Genomic DNA, 7,684 nt, shown 5'->3' on the forward strand with positions numbered 1-7,684 from the left:
TCCTGAAGCCCTCAGGGTCGATGTGTCAGCTCCTGAAGCCCTCAGGGTCGACGTGGGAACGGACCTTTTGTGTCAGATTATCCAAGGAGACATGGCATGGCGCACTCTCACACTTTCTGTTCAAGAGTCATCAGTGGTTTCCACGTGACTTAAGTTCCCAATCCAGGAACACCCCCAGCACCCCCGTCGCACCTGTGCCTGTCTCTCTCGCCTGTCACTGACGCCACCATCCCGTGAGGCTGGAGCCTCGACGGCGCAAGTGCAGCGCACCTGCTCTCGCGCCCTTGGCCCTGCAAAGTCGGGCAGCCAGACCTGCAGCACCGCCCCCCCCGGAGGCTTATCAGTCCCCTCAAGAGGCCCAGGGACCCCTGCAGCGCATTTCCTTTCGCGCGTGGGAGCAGTGAAGCACCCGCGTGGCTGGGGCAGGATTTACGTGCGACTGGGCATCTTTGCGAACGTCAGCTTCTGCGTGGCGCGGAAGGTGAGCGTGTGAGATCTGCGGCCGGCTCTGCCCACTTCCTCGCTGCGAGACCTTGCACAGAGGGCTCGACCCGTCTATGCCGCAGCTTCCCCATCCCTAAGGTGGAACTGTCTGTTAGGCTTCCAGCCCTGTGAAATGGGCTCTGGGTTCTCACCCATTTTACAGATGGGAAAACCAAGGCTTGGGGACTGGCGTGACAGTGGGCCCAGGCTGCAGGCCCAGGGCTTTCTGCCGCTCAGCTGACTGAGAACACCTGTGCCTCCTGTGTCTCCTGTGGAGACAGGAATGTGCTAGGGCCTCGGGCCCTGCCCCTCTCCTTGGTGACAGATGTCTAAGAAGCACTACTTTGCCAGCCTGGTCCCCTGGGCCTGGGCAGTCTCGGCAGGTGCCGTGTGCCTCTGTGACCGTTGCTCGCCAGCACCTGGCTGGCCCCGCCCCAGGAAGAGGCAGTGGCTCTCCGGCTCTCCCTCTTTAGAGCCTGGCTTCTGAGGCTCCGCTGCAGAGCCAGGGCAGGGAAGCGGAGCACGATGCCTCCTTTCCCTGCCCGCTGGGAGCGGAAGCCAGCACTCGCCTGGCGGGAGGCTTTCCCAGGGCAGTGTGGGGAGAGGGAGCAGACACCCGCATGGGTTCCTCTGTACCCTGTCATCCGATACATCTCCCAGTGACAGGGACTTACCCTAGAGACGGAACTGTGGCTGGAGGCTGGTTCACAGTCGTTAGACATTAAGTGTTGGTCACAGCAGTGGTAAACTGGAAAGCCACCGAGGTCCTGAGTGCCGGGGACCGGCTAAGGAAGTCACAGCTACGCATAGGCGGAGCCTGCGTAGCTGTCAAAATGATCTTGCAGAAGGCTTTTATGACAGTCAGGGATGGTTAGGATGTGCGAGTATTGGGTGACGAAAGCAGCCCATGAGACCACGCACACTGGATGACCCTGTCTTTGTAAGATGATGTACTGTCTATGGAGGGAAATGCCTGCAAATGTCTAACCCAAACTGGTGACAATAAACTATGCATAGCCTATGGTTTTGGCTTTCTTGATCCGAATGCTTACCAATTTCCTTCTTAGAAACGTGTTGATTTGAGAGGCAGAGAGAGACACAGAGCTCCCATCCACCGATTCAAAATGCCCACAGTGGCCGGGGCTGGGTCACGGCTGTAGCCGGGAGCAGGGAACACAATCCGGGTCTCCCAGGTGCGTGGCAGGGACCCCGTGACCTGAGCCATCACCACTACTCCCAGAGTCTGCATTAGGAAGCTGGAGACGGGAGCCAACCGCGGTCACCCGGGTGGAGGCTGAACACCCGCTCCTTAACAACGCGGACTTTCTGTGATCGCAGTGTAGAGAACGCAGCTGCTAAAGTCAGCCTGCCCAGGTTCAAACCCCCGGGGAGCCGAGGCCTCTCTGGGTTTCCATCTTCAAGTACGGAATGGGGATGGGGGTCAGGCTCCCACTGCAAGGGTCGGGCAGTGGTGAGCGCAGTGTCGCAGGGCCCCCTGTCACTGCCGGCATCACGCTGGCACTTGGGAGGAGGAAAGCCTGCGCCTTTGCCCACGCCCTCCGCCCTGCCTGCCCTGCTCCGAAACAAGGCGCCTGCTCTCCCCGCGAGGTGCGCAGCCCCCGCCGCTGTGCAGACCTCCGCGCCTGTTCCATAGCGACGGCCTGGAAGACACAGCCCAGCAAGCGCCCGTCTGCTGGCCCCGGAGCGAGACGCGGAAGTTTACAAAAACGCATAACCAAATGTTTGATTTGGGCAGAGGCGCCCCAGGAGCACCAAAGGACAGAGGGGCTTTGCAGTGAGGCCCGGGGGCGGGGGTGTGCCGCTTGCCACGGGCCTGTCTTCCCACTTGGTTTCTTCACTCCGGCCTCACCACTTCATCTGCGGCGGGACATCTGGCCCCAATATGGGGCTGATTTCAATAAAACCAAGACATCCCCTTTAGCCCTGTGGACTTGGAAGAAGCCAAGGAGAAATCCTTCGAGGAGGCCAGCAGGAACCCTGAGAGGCAAGGAGGGAGACAGCAAAGAGGAGGGAGTTGGCGACCAAGCGAGCGCTAGGACCTGCGGGGGTGGGGAGGGCGGGGTTGAGGGCTGCTCCTGGGTTCCTCTCTCTCCTGTCGCCCCTCTCCAGGCAGGAGCTGGCTGACATGGGTCCCAGGTTTCTCCAGATGTGGGAGAAGACGCGCTGAAGTTGGCCCCTACACGCACGCATGCGCACAAACCCCTGCCCCTCCTCATCCCGCAAAGGGAGGGCAGAGCAGCTATGGAGGGTGCACCGGCCTCCATCCGCCAGCTCCTTCCCAGGGGGGAGCTGCAGCCCCTCTGCCTGCAGACACCCATGCAGGTGTTACGGGTTGTTTTTTTTTTTTTTTTTAAGATGATTGACTTTCATTTATTTGAAAGGCTGAGTGACACAGACAGAAGGAGAGACAGAGAGGGAGAGGGAGAGGGAGAAGGAGAGGGGAGAGTGAGGAGAGAGAGATCTTCCATCTGCTAGTTTACTCCCCAAATGCTTGCAACAGCCAGGGCTGGGCCAGACCAAAGCCAGGAGCCTGGAACTTCATCCAGGTCTCCCACGCGGGTGCAGGGGCCCAAGCACTTGGGTCATCTTCCACTTCTTTTCCCCAGGTCATCAGCAGGGAGCTGGATTGGAAGTGGCGCAGTCAGGACATGAACAGGCACCCATATAAGAGGCTGAAGTACCGGCTACTCCACAGTGCCGCCCCCTGCCCCCACCCCCCACCTCCCACTCAAACGCAGGTGTTAAACTCTGGGGACAGAGGAACTGTCGCTGGTGAGCGCATCAGGAAAGGGACAGGAACGGCAGGCTGCACATGAGAGAACGAAGAGAGGGAGAAGGAAGCTGTGGTTCCTAGAAAGTCCCACTCCGCCCACTCCACAACGATTTCATTTCTGCAGAATGAGAAAGTCATCCTTCCAGGACCAGGATGGTGAAGAGGGTGCCAAGACCCAAGAGAAGGGCTTCACATTTGCAGGCCGTGAACTTGGCTCTGGTGGGGCCCCCTGGCCGTGGCGCAGGGACCCTGCTGGCCGCCCCCACACGTGCCACAGCTGGTGTGGAGGTCCAATAGGGCGGGGCTGCCACATCTGTTCCCGGCGTGGGCAGGAAGAGGCACTGTGACAATGGCTTGGTCTTGCTCTCACTTGGGCACGGGGAAGACGCTGAGAGAAGGCGGCCAGCTGGCCTGGCAGGGAGCAGAGACCAGCTCTCCTGGGCTGCGCCTGGGCCTCTGAGGGCAGAGATCCATGGCTGTGGACCAGGGTACCACATGCAGGCAGCGCTCACCCCCTCACTATTCATTAAAAAAAGCAAAAGCAGCAAGAAGAACACCCTAAATTCACACAGGGTCCTCAAAAAAATACGTCTCTAGCACTTAAAAAAATTTATTTTTACTTAAGAGGCAGAGAGACAGAGATCTTCCATCTTCTGGTTCCTTCCCCAATTGCCCACGACAACTGGGACCAAGCCAGGTAAAAGCCAGGAGTCGGGGCCTCATTCCAGGTCTCCCATGCGGGACACAGGCCCCCAAATACTTGAGCCATCCCCTGCATCCTCGCGGGCACGGTGACGCTGTGGGCGTCAACGCACACGGCCAGCTGTCGGTTCAGTCCTCCCTAGACGCCAGCTGCTCTCACCACCGCCTTGCCTCGCCCCTGTTCTCTTGTCACCTCAGAGAGTGGGCCGGGCTGCTCTGTGGCTGTGCAGGGGCCATCTCCCGGTGCCCGCTCGCTCCTGGGCCTCAGCCAGCTCCTGGCTCGCGGTGTGCGCGCCCCCCACTGTCTTCACGCCTAACCTCCTCTCCCTCTTCCCGTCGTCCTGCGGGGCCCTGCCCGGCCCCTTACACATCACGCAGAGGTCCCTGTGTCTTGCCTGCCTTGTGACGACCACCAAGAAAGCTGCTCTTGCCTGGACACATGGAGTCCTTGGCCTGGGAGGGGCTGGCCCTTGGCCTGCATGGACATAAATCACAAGGATGTCAAGGTGGACGCTGCCTCCCTCTGCAGCCCGGCCGCCAGCCCCCACCGTGGGAAGACTTAGGAAACAAAGCACACAAGCTTCCCACAGTGACCCACTGCCCCCCCCATCCCCCGCTGCAGCCGCATCCGAGCTGATGCCGGGGCGAGTCTCCTGGCTTCCTTCCCTCAGCTTAGTATAGAAATAAGGAGCTGGGAAGCAAGCTGCAAAGAAGCAGACACTGTTTTCTGCTTTGCAAGACGACAGAAAAGGCGTCTGGTCTGAGAGCGGAGTCAGGGTGCCCCACGTGGAACACTGCTTTCAGGAAGTGCACCAGGCTTCTAAGGCCTCACTCTTTTCCTGTGGGGTCCTCCCATGGGGGCGCCTATGGGACAGGGTTTCACAGAAGGTCTGCTCATTGGCTTAGGGCCCGTGGAGGAGGCAGTGGGGGTCTCTTGGAGACATCCCGAGTCACCTCGGGGGGCTCAGCCCCCCTCCTCTGCCAGCTCTGAGTGGAAGACTGCAACTAGCTTGAGGCTGTGGTCCAAAGCCAGAACAAGATGTTAACAGTGGGGAGAGGTGAGGAGCAGCCTTGGAGCAAACCTCCCAGCCTGCATGCACCAGACATTCTGCTGAAGCCTAAGCAAAAGGCCTCAGAAGGGAAGGGCTGGGGACGCTGGCCAAGGCCTGCTCAGAGCAGCCTCCAAGGAGACAGCCAGGTCAGCCCTGTGACCAGGCAGCCAAGCACATGCCGCCCAGGCCAGCACCTACAAGCCATCTCTTGTCAGGAAGACAGAGCAACCGGCTCAGAGAAGACAAGCCTCCTGCCTAATCACACAGCCGTTTGACAGCTGATGTGTGCTGATCCTTACCGCGTGCCAGGCCCCACTCTAGTTGCCTATGCAGCTACGTAGAGGCCCATCAAGTCCTCCCAACAATCCTGGAGGCACTGGGCAGGTCATGCTGCAGTAATACACACTCCCCAGTCTCAGGGCCTAACACGATACGGGCTGACCTCTCACCTACAAAAAGGCAGCTGTGGGTGCACCAGCCCTGGGCCCTGCAAGGCAACCTCCCTTCCCGCGGTGAGCCATCAGCCCCGCAGCTCTGACCTGGGGCTCAGCCCGCAGGCCTTCGGCCGGCCCTAGTCTTACATGGCGCCTGCCTGGCTGCAGGAGGCAGGGGAGTGTAGGGGAGCAGGTGGGACGTTGTGGGTCCAGCTATCTCTGCGGCAGGCGAGTCCTATTATTATCTCCATGTTACAGACAAGAAAATCGAGACAGACAGGCGTTATGACAGACTGTCATAACCAAGTGTCACACACCAGGTAGCTTACACGGCTGAGGACTATTGTTGGGGTGAGACCCCAGCGTCAGTGGGACTGGTCCCAGGCCTGCCTCCTGCTCCCGGGGTTTGCTGCTGTGGCTGGGGCTCCTCGCTTGTGCAGGCTGTCAGCTGCCACAGCCCCATTCTACTGGACTGGGGCCCACCAGGCCAGGATGACCTTATTTGAACCACATGTGCAAGTGGCCCCTCTTCCACAAAGTCACATCCGGGCACTTAAATTCGGAGGGGGGTGGGGGGAAGGAGACAGAGATTGGCCCTCAGCAGGTGTGATCGAGGTCATGCCAAGCCAACAGGCAGGACAATGCCCGGCAGCCTGAGTAGACTCAGGCAGCTGCCTGAGCCGGTGGCTGGCCTGCAGGGGTCGGGGCAGGGTCCCCGAGAGACCTGGAGCCTGGCGGCAGCGGAAAACCAACCATGTTCTAACTGCCGGCTCTGCTCCTGGTGCTGTCTGTGCTCTGTGAACACAAAGCCCACTTCAGTCTTCAAAGAAGATGTTGAAAACCTCGGGGAAACAGCCCCTCTGCCTCCCCTCTCTCCTGCCGGCCTCCCAGAGACTGGCGGCGCCTGTGCAGGCGCCCCTCGCCACAGTCCCCCATGGCCTGGCTCCCGGGAAGGCGACTCAGCCCTTCCCATCCCTGCCGACTGCGGTGACAGTGACCGAGCGAGTGGCCCCTCAGCAAAGCTCCAGCTGGAAGGTGTGACCACTGCCCGACTCCACCTCCATCCTGTAACAGCTGGAAGCGGGGAAGGGTGTGTGTGTGTGCGTGCACACGTGTGCAGATGTGTGCCTAGGCATGGCTGTCCCCCAGGCCCTGCCCTGGACTTTCCCCAACCTCTCCGCACACGGATCCCACTTTGACTTCATTTTTTAAAGGTTTACTTATTTATTTGAAAAGCAGAGTGACAGAGAGAGGCAGTCAGATCTGCTGGTTCACTCCCCAGTTGGCAACACTGGCCAGGAGGGTTTCCCACGTGGGTGTAACCGGCTGCTTTCCCAGGCGCATTAGCAGGAAGCTGGATGGCAAGTGGAGCAGCCGGGACTCGAACTAGCACTCACATGGGATGCAGGTGTCAACAGGTGGCGGCACCAGCCCCACCTTTCAGCAGGATGGTGAGGGGCATGTGCTGCAACACGTGAATTTAGCAAGAACTCAAACATGCAGACCACAGCACCAGCAAAGCTTATGATGGTCAGCAGCACTTGGGTGTCAGCTCTCATAAGCCACAGCCAGGCCCCTCTCTGCTCAGGAACCTGTCTGATGGGCACCTAACAGGAGCCTCACGATGCCCACCCTGGGGCCTGTGCAGTGGCACAGCAGGTTAAGCCACTGCCTGAAACATCAGCATCCTCTGTGGGCACTGGTTCAAGTCCCAGCTGCCCGACTTCCCATGCAGCTCCCTGCTAATGAGCTTGGAAAAGCAGCAGAGGATGGCCCAAGTCCCTGGGCCCCTGCACCCATGTGAGAGACCTGAATGAGGCTGCTGGCTCCTGGCTTCAGCCTGGCCCAGCCCCAGCTGTCACAGCCATTGAGGAGGGAACCAGCAGGTGGAAGATCACTCTCTTTTCCCTCTCCCTCTGTCCCTCTGCCTTTCAAATAAAAAATTAAATCTTTAAAAAAAATGCCTACATCAAACCTGTGAGCAGGAGGCAGAGGGCACAGGCCAGCCTCCCTCTCACCACTGGCCTAGAAACCGACATTTCAGTCCAATGAAGAAGTACGATGCCAAGAAAATGGACAAGCTGAACACTAAGGAATTTCGGGGCAAAAAGTGGCGCGACAGGTTAAGCTGCTGCCTGGGACACCCGCACCCCACATCAGAGTGCCTGATTTGAGTCCCAGTTACTCTGCTTCCAATCCTGTTTCCTGCCACCTCGCTT

The sequence above is a fragment of the Oryctolagus cuniculus genome, chromosome 15, assembly GCF_964237555.1.
Source record: "Oryctolagus cuniculus chromosome 15, mOryCun1.1, whole genome shotgun sequence".
NCBI classification, from domain to species: Eukaryota; Metazoa; Chordata; class Mammalia; order Lagomorpha; family Leporidae; genus Oryctolagus; species Oryctolagus cuniculus.